This window comes from Tupaia chinensis, unplaced genomic scaffold (assembly GCF_000334495.1).
Source record: "Tupaia chinensis unplaced genomic scaffold, TupChi_1.0 Scaffold000005_2, whole genome shotgun sequence".
Taxonomy (NCBI): Eukaryota; Metazoa; Chordata; class Mammalia; order Scandentia; family Tupaiidae; genus Tupaia; species Tupaia belangeri.
The window spans coordinates 3,464,562-3,484,277 of NW_006159434.1; the positions used below are offsets into that span (position 1 = coordinate 3,464,562).

General features: G+C 34.5%; 1 protein-coding gene and 1 pseudogene across 1 annotated transcript in view; one reads left to right on the forward strand and one right to left on the reverse strand.

Annotated features, from left to right (window-relative positions):
• PCDH11X (protocadherin 11 X-linked) overlaps window positions 1-19,716 on the forward strand; it is a 779,107-nt gene that overhangs the window by 231,614 nt on the left and 527,777 nt on the right.
• Window positions 1-19,716, reverse strand: part of LOC102486068 (histone deacetylase 2-like) — a 129,021-nt pseudogene that overhangs the window by 89,931 nt on the left and 19,374 nt on the right.

Here is a 19,716-nt window from a genome sequence, read left to right on the forward strand (position 1 = left end):
AGGAGACGGGCGAAGAGGGGTTCGCGGCTTGCCCATCCCCTCTGGGGGGGTGATTTCTTGCTTTCTGTCTCTATGTCTCTCTCTGTTTGGCGAGTGCACGCGCCCTATAGCAAAAAGCTCTCCAAAAAAAAAAAAGAAAAAAAAATTTTAACTCTGGATATACAATAACCATGATTATATAAAAGGTCCTTGTAGAATACAGGAACATTTGGTTAAAAAGCTACCTTTTGAATAGTTATTTATACAGTTTACTAAAACATTTTTGTTAATTTATCTTTTTTTGTAATCAAAATAATCAAGTCTTGGAGATTTGGAAGAGCTCATTTAGTTGTGATTGGATTAATTTTTGAAGATCTAGTTTCATTGAAATAATTCAATATTAACTAATACTTCTGAGTGATCCAAAGTATTTAGTTAAAAATTTCTGGGGCCAGCAGTTGGTGTAATGGCTATGTTGCTGGACTCCCATGTGGTTGACAGCAGTTCAGGTCCTGGACCTGGTGGCTTAAACTCATGCCAGGCGTGTGTGCGTGCATGCCCAAGATGATGAGAGGAGAATGGAAGAGAAGGGATTGTGGTGTGGCCATCCCCCTGGAGGGTGATTTCTCACTCTCTGTCTCTCTGTCTTTCTCTGTCTTTCTGGCTAGCACATGCACCCTATAGCAAAAACCTCTCAAAAAAATTTTCCACGTGAAATTGAGATTTTTTTATAAGAAAGCTTGTGGGGAGCAGGCTGTATCTAGTATGTAGGAATTATACCCCTAGACGATCAACGAGTTCTTGGTTGGACTACCAGATGTAGACTATCTCTTGACAGTAGAAGCCTTTTTTTTTTTTAAGAATTATTTTATCTAACTTTATGTATTTATTTTAGTCTGATCAGAGAGGGACAGAGTGGGGGGGGCGGTGAGAAAGCAAGCAAGCCACCAGGTCTGGGACTTGAACTGCAATCGACCATGGGCTATGTGGGTGTCTGGTGCCCATAACAACCATGAGACTTGCTGGCTCCGAGGCCTTTTTTTTTTTTTAAGAGAGATTTTTGTGGACCAGCAGATTGTATGATGATTACGTCTCTTGACATAATCTTTTTGTTATAGGGTGTGCCCACTTGCCAGCGACACAGAAGAAGCGAGAGATAGAAAGCGAGAAATCAACCCCCAGCCTGCAATCCCTTTTCTTTCATTCTCCTCTCAGTATTTTGGGCATGCACGCATACACACTTGGAGTGAATTTTTAGGTGCCAGGTCCAGGACTTGAACCATACTCAACCGTGTGGGAATCTAGTGACATAACCATTATGCCATCTGCTGGTCTTGACTTTAGAGGACTTTTGAAAGGATGGCTATGATACAATGATTCATCATTGGATATAGTTCTATAATTACTTGTAGCCATAGTTCTGGATATAAATGACCACAGGCTGCTTTTTAAAAATGCTGAGCCAATTATTTATTTGTCATAGATTTCTTTACACATGTAAGGAAAATAAGATTTGTTACATGTAGCTCTGATTGGGTGGAGTTAAATTGTTAAAAGAAAAATTCAAGGTAGAATCAATTTTTTTTTCTTTTTTTGGAGAGGTTTTTTTTTTTTTTTTTTTTTTTTTTTTTTTTGGGGGGAAAACACTCATGGGGAACATGCACTCACCAGAAAGACAGAGAAACAGAAAGCGAGAAATCACCCCCCGGGGGGGATGGCCACATGACAATCCCGTCTTCTTCCATCCTCCTCTCACCATGTTGGGCATGCATGCACACGCACCCGGCGTGAGTTTAAGCCAAGGGGTCCAGGACTCGAACCGTGGTAGACTACATGGGAGTCCAGTGACATAGCCTTTATGCTAACTGCTGGTCCCAGAAGATTCAATTTAACAGCTTATTTGAGCAAAGAACGATTCATGAATCAGGCAGCACTCAGAACCAGATGAGGTTCAGAGAACTTCGGCCAGCAGTGTGAGCAATGAAGTTTTATAGGCCAAGCATGGAAGCAATGCAGCGAAATCACTTGATGGTCTACAGCAAAGCAATTGCTTTATTTGGGAATGGTCTGAGCAGTTCGCTGCCTGAGAATGGCTGAAGTTTGATTGCTTATTATTTGCTAAAAAAGTTTAAAAAGTTACTCTAAAAAAATTTAAAGAGTTACAAAATATACACCTAAATTAAGTTTCTTTTGTTTATATACTAAGTTAGGTTGTAATTTGTTAAGTGAGAATTCAAAGTATGGAGACATCCTAAGACCAATGGCTTCCTGCTTATTTAATAAAACAAAAGTAAGCTTTCTCTGGGCTTTAAAGACTCAATATAAAACTTCTCCCCCCCTCTAACTCTTTTTGAGCTAGAATTTTGTTGCCTAAAAGTCTCTTGTTAGCTTGTCTGCATAAAAAAAAAGAAAAATAAAGAAAAAAAATCCACCCACATGCCATGGCTGCCTGTGTTCTCTCACCCTGGAATTCTGCCATTACTTAAAAGTATGTGCTCAGCTATGTTAAATCTTTTACAACCCCCACTCTCGTGTTGTAGAAGCAAAGAAAAAAAGAAGTCCGAAGAAATTCTACCATCTGGCGTATTGAGACTTTGGAAACTCTTTAAAGAAAGAATGTTAAGTTATGGTCAGAACATTTTTTTTATTCCTAAATAGCACCTATGCAAGGAAGAAAAAAAAAAAAAAACTAAAATATCTTAGAACTAGGACTTCGTATAATTACTTCACTTAAATCTGTCAAATGTAAAATACCATTGCAGGAATACCTTATACTGTACTGTCTAGTACAATAGTAGCTATGTATGGCTATGAAGCACATGAAATAAGGCTACTCTGAATTGAGATGTGATGTAATGTAAAATATTTTCTAGATTTTGATCACTCTGTAGAGAAAAAAGACATAAAGTGCTCATTTGCAGTATCATATTAATTGCATGTTAAAATGAGAATATTTTAGATATATTGTGTTAAATAAAATAAATTATTAAAATTAACTTCACCTCTTTCTTTTTACTCTTTTTTATTGTGGCTACCAGAAATTATATATGGGGCATATCTTAAATTTTTGCTAAGGGGGCCAGCAGATGGCATAGTGGTTATGTCACTGGTCTCCCACATGGCTGACCGAGGTTTGAGTCCCAGACACAGTGACTTGAAAATCATGCTAGGCGCATGTTCATGCATGGTCAAGATCCTGGGAAGAGAATGGAGAAGGGATTGTAGCATGGCCATTTTCCCTGTGGGGCAATTTCTCACTTTCTCTCTCACTGTCTCTCTCTGTCTTTCTCTCTAGTGAGTGCATGTACCCTAAGGCAAAACAAAACAAAACAAAAACAAAAACAAAAAACAAAACTTCTTTAAAAAATTTGCTGAATGCTTCTCTTACATATCAAAAGTAGTAAGGTAGTAAGGAACATTATTGTCTGAAGTTTTTTTTTTTAATACTAATACAGGTAGCTTTATTGCTTCCTTTTAAAAAATTTTCTATAGGGCACATGCACTCACCAGAGAGAGACACAGAGAGAGAAAGAGAGAGAGAGGAAAAGTGAGAAAGCAGGCCACCCGGTCCAGAACTCAAACCGTGGTCGACCATGTGGGAATCCGGCATCTTAACCATCACCCCACCTACTGGCCACTATTGTTTCTATAGCTGATTAAAAATATGATACCAAGAGCATGTATCACATATGAATTTTTCTGTTAAATGTTAATACAAAATTACCAATATTATGAATCAAATATATATGTTAGCATTCAGTATACTTTGACAATATACAAACTTGAAAATTAATCCAGAAAAATTAGAGACTCTACCTCTATCTTTAATTTTTTATTTTATTTTTTACCTTTTTGCCACAAAGCACATGCACTCACCAGAAAGAGACAGAGAGAGATAAGAGACAGAGACAGAGAGAGAGAAATCTAAAGGAAGTAAGAAGGCAACCCTCAGGGAGATGACCATGCTACAATTCCTTTTTCTTCTTTTTTTTTTTTTGGAGAGGTTTTTGCTATAGGGCACATGTGCTCACCAGACAGACAGAGAGAGACAGAGAGACAGAAAGCGAGAAATCACCCCCCAGGGGGGATGGTCACACTGCAATCCCTTCTCCTCCATTCTCCTCTCGGGATCTTGGACACGTACGCGCACGCGCCCAGAGTGAGTTTTAAGACACCGGGTCCGGGACGCAAACCGCTGTTGACTATGTGGGAGTCCAGCAACATAGCCATTACGCTAACTGCTGGTTCCCCAATTCCTTCTTCTTCACTCTTCTCTTGAGATTTTGGCACACATATATAGGCCTGTGGTGTTCTTCAAGTCACCAGATCCAGACCTCATACTGTACAGTTGACCATGTAGGATCTAACCAACATAACCATCATTCTACCTGTTGGCCCATTTTTTATTTTATTTTTAATTGCTATTAATTACTATTTTTAATAGTAATTGTATATATTTATGGTATATAATATGATGTTTCAATACATGTGTATGCATTGTGGAATGATCAAATCAGTCTAATTAGTATACATCTCACCTCAAATATTTATTATTTCTTTGTGATGAGAACATTGAAAATCCTCTCTTTGGGTTATTTTGAAATATACAATACATTATTATTAATTATAGCCTTGTGCTATACAATAGAATACTAGACCTTATTCCTCCTAACTATAACTTTCTAACCATTATCAAATGTTTCCCATTTCCCCTTCTACCCTTGACCCTAAACACATGGTAACCACCATTCTATTCTTTACTTACATGAGATTGACATTTTTATTTGTTTGTTTATTTTTACTTTAGGGTGTGTATGTTCTACAGAGAGAGACAGAGAGAGGGAAAATGAGAATGGTTTTCAAGCTGTCAGGGCAGGGTCTGGAACAGCACAGCCAGCTGACTTTGTGGGATCCAGCACCTTAACCTCTATGCCACATGCTGGCCCAAGTTTGACTGTTTTAGGTCCCATATATAAGTGAAATCATATGTTTTCTGTTTTTCTGTGTCTGATTTATTTAACTAATGTCCTCTAGGTTCATCCATATTGCTGCAAATGTCAGAATTCTGTTTTTCCCCACCCTCAAAGTATTACATTTTATATATATCCCACTTTTCTTTCTCTCTCTCTTTTTTCTCTTATGACAGACTATCACTATGTTGCCCAGGTCAGCCCCAAACCCTCAGTCCTCCTGCCTCAACCTCCCCAAATTTGCTGTGATTACACATGCTTGCCACTGTGCCCAGCTTTTAGGTTGGACTGGGAATTGAACACAGGCCTTCTATGTGTTCCCAGTCTGTGGGACACGGTGTCTTAGTAGTGTGTAGTACAGCATCTGAGCCAAAACATTATTTTTTATAAAAGAGAGATTAAAAACAGAGAGAGAAACTTATGGGAAGATGAGGGAGAGGAAGAGTTATTTCTGATAGTCTAAGTAATCGAGTCTGCTGCCACCGCATTACAGTCAACCAAGATTATGAGCATGTGCTATTCCACTTGGCCTGACTAGGTTTCTCCACGAACCTAACCCAGATTTTCAATGTAGCCTCAACCTTGGGTAGTAGGTGTCACAATAAGTGGACTTACCACATGTTTAAGTCCATTTATCCATTGATGGATACTTAGGTTGCTTCCATATCTTGGCTTATGTGAATAATGCTACAATGAACATGGAGTGGTGGATTACTCTTCTGCTTAAGTGACGTCAGTTCCTTTTGATATATATTCAATGTAGAGATTTCTGGATTATATGGTAATTCTATTTTTAGTTTTTTGAGAAACATTCATAGTGTTTTACATAATGGCTGTACTAATTTACATTCCTATCAATAGTGTATAAATATTCTCTTTAATCCATAGCCCAGCCAACAGTTACCATCTGTTTGATGGTAGCCAATTTAACAGGTGTGAATTGAAATTTTATTGTGGTTTTCATTTTAATTTTTGTGATAGAGACATTGAGCTTTTTTCATATACTGTTGGTCATTTGTATGTCTTCTTTTGTGAAATATCTATTCAAGTAATTACTTAGTTTTACAAAATGTTGTTTCCTTGTTACTGTGTTGTTTGAGTTTCACCTCTCTCCACAATATCTTTGAAATGGGGTTATTCTTGTTGCAACCAAAATATGGTGACAACTGCCTAATTAATAATATTTATACAAATTTTTCTATTGATGATAAGCTATGCGAACCTCAAAGGAGTCAAACTGTACAGACAGGTTATATAAACAAAAATTACTAAATTGAGAATAAATATAAATTCCATAAAGATTATGTTTCCTTGCACTATAAAACATACTCATTTTGTACCCTCATATTTTACTCAAAAATACAAAGCAATTTGTATGTATTTCTGAAGTATGAGAAAGGCAATCAAATACATTTCTTCATTTTTAATATTAAGTAAAATTTGTGACAAATTTGAACATGATATATCTAATCAAATCATAATAATCACTTTCAAATGATTGCTGAACTTCAAGGTTGGAATTATGACCCAGCCGGCTAAAATGGGAAATTTATAGTATATCATGCATTATATCATTTTGCCCAACAAGTATGTACTTGCAATGGCAAATAATGATTTATGCTGGATGAGTAATGGGAGTTAAAGAATGTCAATTTTAATTACTTAGTCTGAAATTTCTTACTTGTTTAATAAGCATTTTAATAGCATTAATACAGTCTTGATAACCTGGGTTATTTTGAAGCTCCAATCATTTTGAATATGAGACTTCTGATTTGACTACTAAGTTCATGGAAATTTGAAGTTATTACAGTTATGTTTAGGATAATTGAATAAGGAAATACATGTTATTTCAAAAACCACATTAAAAATATTTAGTGTGTTTATTAATTTACATACTGTTCAGATATTTAAAGTATATAATTCCAAGCATGGCAGATTTTCTTCTGAAGATTTTTTTAAATTGTCTTAATAGTTCTAACAGTTTATTTTCATTTTTGTTAAAACATTTAAAATATAATAATTATGTCACTGTCTTTATATTTAGTATTAGAGAGTCCTCCTATAAGAAATTTTCCTTTTCTCAATTCTTTGATCCGTGTCCTGAGAAATCATTAGGAACTGGGGACAACAGGTGGTGTGATGGATAAAGACTTTGAATTCCCAAATGGCTGACCGCGGTTTGAAGTTTGAGTCTTGGATCTTGCGACTTGCTTTCTCGCTTTCCCTTTCACTCTTTCTCACTGCCTCTGTCACATCAAATTAAAAAAAATAATAATAACAAATGGAATTAAATAAATAACCAATTCTTTTATGAAATAAATAATTAAGAACTCATTTGCACATCTGTTAATTTAGTTAGCCCTTGAAATATCTGACAATTCTCATTTTTAAATAAATAGGAAATAGGTTATAGGAAGATAAATTACTTTTGCTTATTGCAGTTCACCAAAATTATGCTCTAAAGCTCAAAGACACTTTCAGTTTATTAGGTGGTATGTGATTAGAGGAGCTAACATAAATCTTGGATATGTATGAAAGATTCAAATCAAAGTAGAGAGAATTGGCTGACTGGATTTCCCTAGTGTAAATGTAAAGAATGCTTCCATGCACTGAGTGGGCAGTCCCCAAGTATCATTTTATATATATATATTTTCCTATTCTATCAGAATTGTTTTTTTCTTTTCTCTATTGTCTATGATAATAGTGTATTTTTGGCTTACCCGCCAGTTTTGGGAGATCTTTATAGTGACCCATAAAATACTACCAACTTAAAGATAACACTTTCATATATTTGTCTCCTATTAATATTTTCACATTGTTATCCTAGGATATCAGAAAAGAAGAAATTACCAAAACAAGAATAAAAGAACCCAAAGATAGTTGTTATACTCAAGGGAAGAACAGAGAGTGAAATAACCCCTGGGATGAGAAAATGTCTCATCTCTCTGAGGTCAATTCATTGTCACTAAGCAGTGCACAACAAATGTTTCACATATTTACAGATATATTGTATTACATCTAAAGTTTATCAGAAGCATGAGCACATTGTTCTTCAAACTTTTGTTTTTGAATATAAAACATTTGCAAGACAATTATATAAGCTGTCATATATAATTATACAGATAGTATAGGAGTGAATAATATGCTTTAGTATAAAGAGAATTATGGCATCCATTCTTTAAAACTGAGAACCCATAATCTTCCCAAATAATGGGAAATTGTATTATTCTATATTAATTTGATTTACGAAGAGCTTAATCTGGGTAGATATGGCATGGTCACATGCAATTTTATGCTATTAGTGTCAGTACATATACATCTATTTTTATTTATTTATTTCTTCCATGAGAGAGAAATAGAAAAGTGTCTCAACACAGTCCACATGACACGATCCTCTCTCAGCCTCAGCCAGCCTGGATGTATACCTACTGTATATTTGGTATGTGAAACTAGAATCTTTCCATGTGGATCCAGCAGTATAGCAGAGTGCTCTGTTATTACTGCACCACCAGCTGGCCTGTTGTCATTGTTTTTTCAGGTTTTTGCCATAGGGTGTGTATACTCACCAGAGAGAGACTGAGAGAGAGTGAAAAATCATCCCCCAGGGGGATGGCCACATCATAATCTCCTCTATCCATTCTCCTTGTGGCAATGTGATTTTCAAGTCACCATGCCCAGAGCTTGGGAATCCAGCACCTTAACCACACCACTACCTGTTGACTCCTGCCATTAAATTTTAAATTAATGTTTCCTGATCTCTTGAACTTAGTTTCTCCATCACACCAGACATAAAATACATCCCCACATTCTCTGTTCTTTTTGGAGAATGTAGCCAAAACTACTCTAAATATATTGTTTTCTTGTTTACAAAAAGATATCCATGGTAGCAGTTGATTTGAGGTTTGATTAAATAAGCTGGCAGTCTATTCATTCCCAGTCTAACATTTTAATGTTATTGCAATAAATAATTTGCAATTTGCTCCTAGTTTTCTCAAGATTGGCATCCCCATTATAATGTTGGTGAAGTCATATAGCTACTTTATTTTGTTTTTTCTACCATCTCTGTTTTAACTTACATTTTGAAAGAGTAGACACTGTTCACGAGGAGTTATGATTGTATGGCAATTCTGGGTCATAGATGTTGCCAGTGCCAAGGTATAACACTGCATGTAAAAAGAGATATACATGGAATTGAATACCTTCAGATATAACTGAGGTACATTGCCACCTTTAAATTGAGAGTCTGATAAATTAATGATAACCCAAGTTTTCTGAGAGTGCAAAAAGATGGCAAGATTTCAAAAAGCAAGTGTAGCATGATAACAATCCCTTGCAAGAGTGGGTTTCAAGTGGTCTCAGAGTTAATTGAGTATCTAATCTCATTAGTGTAGACATTTTGCCTTTATTTTTTTGCCATAGTACATGTGTGCTCCCAGAGAGAGATGGGGGACAGTGAGAGTGAGAGTGAATGTGAGAAACCATCCTCTGAGGGAAGGACCACACTGCAGTTCCTTCTCCTCTAGTCTCCTTCTGGAATTTTGGGCATGCATGTACACACACCCAGTGTGATTTTCAAGTCACCAGGTCTGAGAATCAAATTATGATTGACCTTGTTGGAATCCAGTGCCTTAACCACCATCCATCTGCTGGCTCCAACATTTGCTTTTTAAAAACATCTTTAAGAAGACCATTTTGATTTATCAATATTTCAAGTTTAGCTTCAAATGTAATTCTCAGGTTTAATAATAGTAGGATCAGGGGCTACTAATATGAATTTTAACAATAGCAAACATGAGAGAAATAGTTCCAAGAATGAGTCAAACATAGGAAAGTAGGGACTAAGCCTTCAAGTTTTACAAAAGTAAGCATAACTGAGAAATGGAGATAGATTTTAGATAGACTTGAGAACTCCAAAGTAGGAAACACATAACAAGTTGTTTTAATTGCTAATGCATTAGTATTAACAGAGCAATCTATGACAATTGTGCTATCAATAATTCCTGAGATATGGTTAAGGAATAGACAAAGCAAGAAGAGATGATATCGCAAAACAAATGGAGGTCCGGTAATTGTCTGCAGTATCAAACTCTTAGGTTTAATGACTTCTGAAGTCTGAGGTTTATGAGAGCTGTTCATTATGTATTTCAAACAAAGCTCTGTTTTGCTATTGTTCTTCCATCGACTGGAGTAGCAAGCACTGCAGCTGAAATTGTGCCCAAGGGAACCCATGTCTACCAGTTGGTTAACCTTGTGACATTCCACTAAAAAGCACCGGGTTCTTTTGAAATACATAATTCATGAACCTCTCTGATTGTTTAGCATTGATCAGCACTTGAATAAATTGAGTTGCTATCATATTAACATAAGTAGTAATGCTTTCGTGATTTTTTTCCCTCTTTTTCTTCTGTTCAGTATCCGATCAAGTCGTTCAGGGATTTCTAGTTCTTAAAACAGGAAGTCAATTTAGAGGACTGCAGAGTTATGAATCCAACTACAATGATAGCAGAAGGCTGTGAAGTACATCCTTACAACTGTTTGCATATTCCATTTAAATTCCCAGATTAGGCTGCCAGTATGGATTTGTTCTCAGACTTCTTGTCTTCTGTGTTGTCAGATATGTCTATCTTTGCATTTTTCAACTCTATACATAATTATTCTCAAATCTAGGTGGGTTGATGTGGTTATATAATTGCCCAATATGTCAGGAGGCAAGGAAATGTAATTTATATCCTCCAGGACCTGACAAAGTAATGCACTGAAGACACCAGCTGTTCTCTAAGGAGCACAAATGGATATAGTAGTGATCTCGTGTATGTGGAGAAATGTGACTATCGTATGGCAAGAGAGTAGATTTTCATCCTCAAATGCTGAAAAGTAAGAAGAATCTATTTGAAAGTGTGCTTTAAACACAGATATCCTTTCACTGTCTTTTCTCTCTCAGCGTAATTTGCATACTTTAAACCAGTTTTAGCAAGAGAGTGTTATTAAGTGTGAAGATAGTTTTACGTACAGTTTAAATCATAAGTTTATTACTATGTGAGCTGGACCATCATTAAATAGATCACTTTACATATGGACATGGGGGTTCTATAGTGGTGGTAAGAGTTCCACAAGGGAAACTACTCTTATTCTTGGGACAGATTTCCCCTGATAAGAAATGGATAGACACAAAATTCTCCTATGATTTCATATATAATCACTGTTCCCTCTAGAGACTCATCTGTGAGCACTCAGCCCTTTTACTGGCAATTCTTCAGGAATTATATCTATATGAAAAAGTGGTAGCCTTGGAAAATTAGTTGAAGATTTGCCACCAAGAGTAGTAAATGTCTAGTGGAGCAGAAAGGAGGCACAAGACATTGTGAGATTCATCAGAGGAAATGATTCAATTCTCCTATATCAGAGCTTGTCAGACAAATACACAGTGATATGCAAGAGATTAACTCTAGACATTTTAAAAAGTCATTTTGAGCTAGTATATTTAAATATCCACATTCGTCATTTATTTTCTGGTATAAATAATTTCATACACATTTTCTTTCATTCCTTTTTTGTTCTAAATCTATCTGCTTTGGCTAAACATAAAATATATATGCATTTTTAATTTGCAGATTCATTTTTTTCTTCCTATTTATAATTTACTATTCAAACACATTTGACATGGTGATTTGGTTAATATCTCACACACACATTGGCCTAAATAACTTAAAAAAGTGGACAAAAACATTTTATCAATACTTTCCTTTGAAAAACATTTGGATTCTAAAATAAAATATGTAGAGATAAATTAATCATCATTATAGAATCTATTTTTAGTAGATGTTAAAATAAAAACTTTGATTTGAACCATAATCCCTTATTAAAAATTCCTTTTATGTCCTATGATATGAAGATGTTATTGAGATTCAATTGCTTATCTCTATCTTTGAGATTATATAGGTCCTTTGAAAAACATTTGGATTCTAAAATAAAATATGTAGAGATAAATTAATCATCATTATAGAATCTATTTTTAGTAGATGTTAAAATAAAAACTTTGATTTGAACCATAATCCCTTATTAAAAATTCCTTTTATGTCCTATGATATGAAGATGTTATTGAGATTCAATTGCTTATCTCTATCTTTGAGATTATATAGGTATATCCAAGTACAAGCCAGTTTCTTTCTGTCATTTTAAAGGAATATCCAGGTGTAGAAAAATGTCTGATTTCTCCTCAATTTACACCCTCAGACAATTTGAGAAATCTGCTCTGACATCTAACTGCACTCTCATGTCCATTACTAGACTATCTCTGCCAAATTGAATGATCACACTTTCCCACTTTTAGAGTTCCTAGTAATTCAGCATTTAGAACAGTTTGATTTTGCTAATAGAAGTTACCAAGACAATGTGCTACACCATCACAAATACCTTCTGACTCTGGGGAAAAAAATTAGTTTTTTGCTCTTTATTTCTTTGGAAAACATTTTGAAATAAATGTCTTAGTAATTTCTAAAACATAGAGCTTACAAGTTGTTAAAAGTCTCTGATTTAATTGCAAATGTTTACAATGTCTCTCACACCCACACAGATACACACACACATACACATGCATTATTTTCAATACTTAAATTATATTAAAGATACTATAGGAACCAGCAGGGGCTTTGGTGGTTAAGGTGTTGTGCTCTCATATGCCTGGTCATGGTTTGATTTCCCAAACTGATGGCTTGAAAAACACACCAGGTACATGTGCATGCATGCCCAAAATCCGAAGAGGAGAATGTAGGAGAAAGGATTGTGATCCACCTATCCCTCCCTGGGCATATAATTTCTCATTTTCCCTCTCTCCTCTCTGGTAAGCACACTTGCCCTATAGGGGGCGGGGGGAAGACTTGAGATAAAAAAAGAAAGAATACTATATCCAAGAACAAAAGCCCTTTCACTAGAGAATAAATGGTAAGATTTCTCATATCACGTAATGAACAACTAGAAATAACTTGAAGTTTCAATTAATAACAATACAGGGCCGAGTCATAAATTGACCCTATCCCCACCCCCATCACCTGCTACAGTGACATTTCATCACAAAAATAGCTCCACTGTCACTGGCGTTTCAATAAAAGCTAGTGCATTTGCTTTTTCCTCTTCCATTAATTTTCACAATTTTTCTGCATTTTATATCCTCCCAGTGCCTCTCTACCTGCTTTTTTCTTTTCTATTTACTTTATGAAGGGTTGTACTATTATACCTGCAATCAGAATTTTACTCTAAATACTAAATACGCTTTTATTCTCAAATAATATTTTTTTCCAGAACATCTAGGTTGTTGTTCAGAAATATATAGCCTTGAATAAGTTATGTTTTTTAATATATATTTAATAAAATCAAGTATTTCATTCATGCATTCATATGGCACAAACCAAGGATGAAAATTCTATTTCACCCTTTCATTGTAATTTTTATTATGTTTCTCATATATTATCTCTTTTTCATGTTGTCATTATGTATTCTTAAACTAAGTGCACCTCAAAGCTTTTAAGGTTTCATTGTTTTAGCAATGAGAAATCTTAATCAAGTGATTACTTGGCAGTTCCTCACATCTAAGTTTAAAATTTAAATGATCCATAATATGAAAAGATGTCCCATTTAAACTTTATGTCCTTCACATCAATGGTAGTAGTTTTCTGCTTTCTAATAATTAAATTTGTACACATAGTGAAATTATTTATAGATATCGATAAACCAGAAATCTTTACATTGTAGTTCTCCTATTTCCTGGAAATATCTTAGAAATGTTCTTCACATGGTAACATATTTGACTCCGAATTAATTTTTGCTATTCGATTTCTTAGACAAGGAGTACCATTGAGTGCTTTTATGTTGACCATTATGCATATTTTTTTCAGAAAAAAATTAAGACATTTCCCAATTTTTAATAAGTTCTCAAAAGCAATATTACAATCACATGATTATAAAATAATAAATAATTGAATTGGTCAGCTACATAGTTAAAACAGAGGGTACCAAGAACAAAATATTTCCCTCACATGCATTTAAAACAAATAAGGTAGATTAAAATGTTGTTTAATATCTTCCATAATTTAAGTCACTTTTTGGAAGATCAATCTTCATTCAAATTTAGAGTAATCAAGAGAGTATCTACCTCATTCACATACTGAAAAAATGGAGACCCATGCTGAATGACATACCAAGACCCCTTTCATCTTAATGAGTTAATATATACAATGTACTTCGAACATAAGGAACGTTATATCCACTTGGTCTCACAGAGATAGAGCTTTCAAAGAGCATCTAAGGCCACAGAGAGTTTAGAGGGTCCTGAGTGGGTGAATGGGATGTGTTTAAATATAAATATATGTGTATTTAATTTCATACAACATTTTTTACAACAGAGTATACTCATGTTAAATTACATTTTTTCATGAACTACGTGATGCCATCTCCTCTATATATGCATACATTTACATGTAAATATACAATGCATACAAATACTTACAATTATGCTCACATTTTGTATATGTGGCATTTGAATTAATATTTGGGAAAACTCAGAAATAACATGGAACTGAACCTAATGGAACTAGTGAACATGTCAGTGTCTATTAGAGATAATCATTTGTAATAATATTTTAGCTAAGATAAAAGTGCAAAATACTCATAAAATTGTTTTTATCTCTCTTTAATTTTGTTTATTTTTTCTAAGATTTCAGAGCAAAACAGAAAAAGTACTTAGGGAAGTAGCAAGGGAGTACAAACCTCTTATTCCACCTTTACTCTAGCACCAATACATTTTATGTCTTTTCATTTTCTTTTTAAGCCTTCACATGTGTAATTATAATGTATATGCATCCAGAAAGTTCATTATTTATCAAAACTGATACTCAGTTATATACAAAGATTTAGTGGCTAAAATGAATTATGCAGAGCACAGAATTTCAAGACATAAATGTTTATTTGTGTATTTGGTATATATTTTTATATGCACACACTCTGACACTCATGAAGGATAACCAAATTGTTCATGGAAATTTGTACTATAAAAAAATTCAAAACTTTTCTTTTTTTGAGAGATTTTTTGCTATAGGGCATGTGTCCTATAGCAGAAAGAAACAGAGACAGAAAGCAGGAAATCAGCCTCAGGACGCATGGCCGCATCACAATCCCTTCTCCTTTTTGGATTCTGGGTACTCATGCATATACACACAGCGTTAATTTTAAGCCACCGAGTTTGAACCGTGGTTAGCCATGTGAGAGTCCAGCGATGTACCCATTATGCCATCTGCTGGTTCCCAAATTCAAAACTTTTCATATCACTATGATTTTATAATTTAACTCCATTTTCCACAACCTTTTAAAAGTCCCCTCACACACACACACATGCACACACACGTAATTAAATCAAGCCTAAGTGGCCAGCAGGTGGCGTAGTGGTTAAGGCACTGGAATCATACATGGCCAGCCATGGTGCGAGTTCTGGACCTGGTAGCTTGCTTTCTCTCTCTCTCTCTTTTCTCTCTCTCTGTCTCTCAATCTCTCTCTCTCTCTCTGGTGAGTACATGTGCCCTATAGCAAATTAAAAATAATAATAGTAAATAAAAATTTAAAATAATATTTAAAAATTTAAAAATAGGTATTAAACACAGATGTTCAAGAAAAAATAAGAAATGTAGCAGGCCACATCTTATTGATTATAAGAATTACTTTTTTTTCCTTTTATGCATCGGTGTTTTATGACCTATACTAATCAAAGTAGCCAAAACTACATTTTATGTTGTAGATTATGTGATCTGAAATTGATCATGATTCCAAATTAAGGTGGATTTAGATTCAATTTCATTGATATGTAAGCATTCAATAAATGTGTTTACCACATAGAACTGATAAGGGAAATAAATAAGATACCATATACCTTCATTATAATTGTATTTTGTTTTTAATAAATATTATAGGCTCTTATTTAAATAGACACGCCATTGGTCAAGTAGATGTAAAAGCTATATTGAAACATCATGTCTGAATTTGCTCACCATTTTTTTCCCTTCCCCTGAAACACTAGCTAGAATCCCATTTGTGGTTAAAGCACAGACACCATTCTCAAAATGTTCTTAAATTGCCAGAAATCCACTGAGCTGGCTGTGCTTGTCCACTGAAGCTCTGAATACCCCCTTTTACTTAACCATTGCAAATATATATGGAACTGTGTATTCCTAAAAACCTAATGCAATGCCATATTGGCCACATCAAGCACATTTACAAAGTATGGCCTTGTATTTGATGTCTCTTTTACGAAAACATCTCTAAAATCTGCTCTACGAACTTAATCAATTTTGATCTTGGCTTTCTGTGTCATTTCTCTGTTAAGTTCCTTCATTCACAACTTGGCTCAGTAAGAGCTCTATTTTTTTATTAATTCCATGTGTACAGCTGTTTAGAAACTTTTACTGAAAGTCTATATTTGTTTGGAAATGAATCCAATTAAGAAATATAAATGACATTTTTTTTCCCGCTTGGCAGAAACTGTGAGAGAGAAATTATTGCCAAAAGTTTATTGCTGCATCTTCTTTTCAGTATGCTTCCTTCAAACTTCATAGCAATAAATGCCGAAGAACCTCATGTATCAAGATTACAGCAAGCTGTGAGCCAGGTGTCTCCAATTGCAGGTCATATGCTAAGCTACATTAATCATTTTAATCTTTTGAATAAAATTCCTCCAAATTGAGTAACCTTAACCTCAGTAAAACTGTGGTTGCTGAGAAGTTCCTTTTTATAACCCAGTCCTGAATTCTGGTACATCTTCTCCCTGAAGTTACAATTGGAAAGAAAAAGGGACAGCTTTGAGCTTATAGAAGATAGACACAATTTATCTTTTTAGTAAATTTACTGTTAGAACCTTGAGAGTAAGAGCCAGAACCAAACATTTACACAAAACTAAAACATTTCATTGATTGCTATGTATCTTGCTCTCATTCAGTAAAAATCCATTTGTATTTATGTGCCAAAAAATTATCCAGAAATTTGTACTACTTTCCATAGCCATCAAAACCAATTTCAGTGTGCACTATGGTATGATATTTAGGTAAACAGAAATGGTCTCCTCTATAATTTATCTGAAAATTATCTCCAAATTTAAGCAACCAAGGATGAATGGTGGCCATACTCAACAAATTAATTCAAATTCTAGTTAAAGAAAACAGTATTAAAATGTTTCCAAAATATTGACAGGATATTTATAGCAAATTTCAGAATATGCAGTTTGTGTATATTCCTGTACAGTGTTTTTTCTTTCTGTTTTTAATTTTTTAATTTGTTTTTGGAGGGTTTTAAAATGTGTGATGTATTTGAATGGTTTAAAAATCTAAAACATTGCAAAAGCTACACATGAAGCAGCCATTCCCCATTTAGCCCATGTATCCTTCCTTCTGTATTTTATCACTTTCACTAGTTTCTTAGATAAGCTTGCAGCATTTCATTTGATAAATATAAGCAAATATTTATAGGATATGCCATAGTTGTTTTAGAGAATCACTTGCAGATGGGTATTGGGAGTTATTTTTGGTTTTTAAATAGGTGACATTAACTTTAAAATCAATTTATCTATGTTTTAAAAAGATTTTTCTATAGGGAGCATGTGCTCCCTGGAAAGAGATGAGAGAGAGAAGGAGAAAATGAGAGAGCACCTCCCAGAAGGGATGGCCAAGCCATAATCCATTCTTCTTCATTCTCCTCTTAGGATTTTGAACATGTCCGGTGTGTTTTTCAATCCCTGGGTTTGGGACTTGAACCAGACAGGTAGCCATGAGGAATCCAGCTACTTTAAATGCCATGCCACTGGGTAGCTGCAACTTACCTATTTAGACAATATTACAATATTCTCATTGAAATTAAACCAAATATAATATTAACTTAGAGAGAATCATCGGCTTTATGATGTTGACAACCTTCTTATTCAAAATTACATTATATCTTTTCCTTTGTTCACATCTATTTTTCTGTCTAAATTATTTTAAAAAGTTTTCTTATGACTATTGAACTGTCTTGGCATTGTTTGCCCATAGATATTTTGTATCTTTTTCATTGTTGCTTTTATACATGTTCTTACAGTCTTAGCAGTGTAATTATTACAAATATAAAAAGGATGAGGATATTGAGCAAAATAGGAAGGAGTACACAGGATATTTTTTATCAAATTTGTGCTAATCCAAATACTTTGTTAATATTTAATGAATAATTGTGTGTTTTACTTAGTTTATGATAACTATTATAGGGCTGAACATTCCTCAAATACCTACTGATGAATATATCTTCATAAAATTTTCCTAATTGGGGAAAATAATGAGAGCCATGTTATCATTTAGTGATTTATCTATTTAAAAAAATTCAAATGCTGAATTAACTCTCTAGTTAACAAGATATCACTTACATTTTGTAAGCTGTTTGCTGGGATTTAGCAGTGTGACACTCTTTGATGTTAATGGGATCCATTGCCTAAATCTCCATGAGCAGCTTGGAAATTTAATATGTCTGTGAGGCAGTAATGCCACAGCTGTTATATTTTTCAGATTTTTTTCTTTCTTTTTTTTTGCTTCATTTCTTTCATACACACACAGAGAATCACATAATAGTTATATTAAGCACTTTTCATCTTTAAAGCACTTTTGAAGGTGAACTCATGAAATCTATACCTTCATAAGGGAGATAAACAATTTTGCCTTCATTTCATCTGAAAGGCAGTAAAATACTGAGGTCAAGTAATTCATGAAACTAGATGAAAAGGTGGATATTTGAACTGTACTGGTGTAGGCTATAGGCATAGATCATGCCAGAAGTGAAAACTTGGAGCTAAAAATTAGTGCAAGAATCTCACAATGTGCAGCAACACTTTTACCCTTAGCTATCTAGCCTACAAGCTACCCAAGATGTCTTTGTACTTGCTGTATTCACCTCACCACTTTCTTTTCTTTTTAGATATATTTTATTTAATTTTCTTCTTCATCATTATTATTATTATTTTTATTTTATCAGAACAAGAGAGAAAGGGCACATTCCAGACTTTCAAGAAGAGAAAGTAAGTAAGCAAGCCACCAGGTTTAAGACTTGAACCATGGTTAGCCATGTGGGAATCCAGCAGCTTAACCACAATGCCACCTGCAGGTCCTTCTTTTTATTTCTCTTCTTCCTCTTATTGTAGAAAAACTCGGACTCTCTCTAGTTTAAGTAGGCTTGGCAAAACTCAAAAGCTATTATTTTTTCCTTTTTTCTTTTCTTTTTTGGCCAGAAGACATGTGTGTTTACCAAAGAGAGACTGAGAGTGAAGGAAAGAAAGAAAGCACCTCCCTGTGGGGCATGGTCACACCTCAATCCCTTATCCTCCATTTCTCTATCCTGTTGGGATTTTCAGGACCTACACATACCTTTCCTGTTTTTTGAGCCACCTGGGCCAAAACTCCAACCTCATAGTAGGCCAAGTGGGATCCACTCCTCCCAACCACCAAGTGGTAAGACTGGCCCTAAAAGTATTTTTAAAAAGAACATCATTTCATATATTCCATGTTATACATTATAAATATAACTTGATTTTAGTTGTTCATAGCAATCTTTTCCCACAAAAGTTAGAAGCAGAGGCAATCTTTTTCGTTTGGTTTGTTTTTAGCTTTTCTTTTTTCAACTTCTTTTAGATTTTTATGTTTTAGTTTTTTACTATAGGGCATATGAGCTCACCAGAGACAGAGAAAAGGGGAGGAGAGGAAAAGTGAAGATTTCC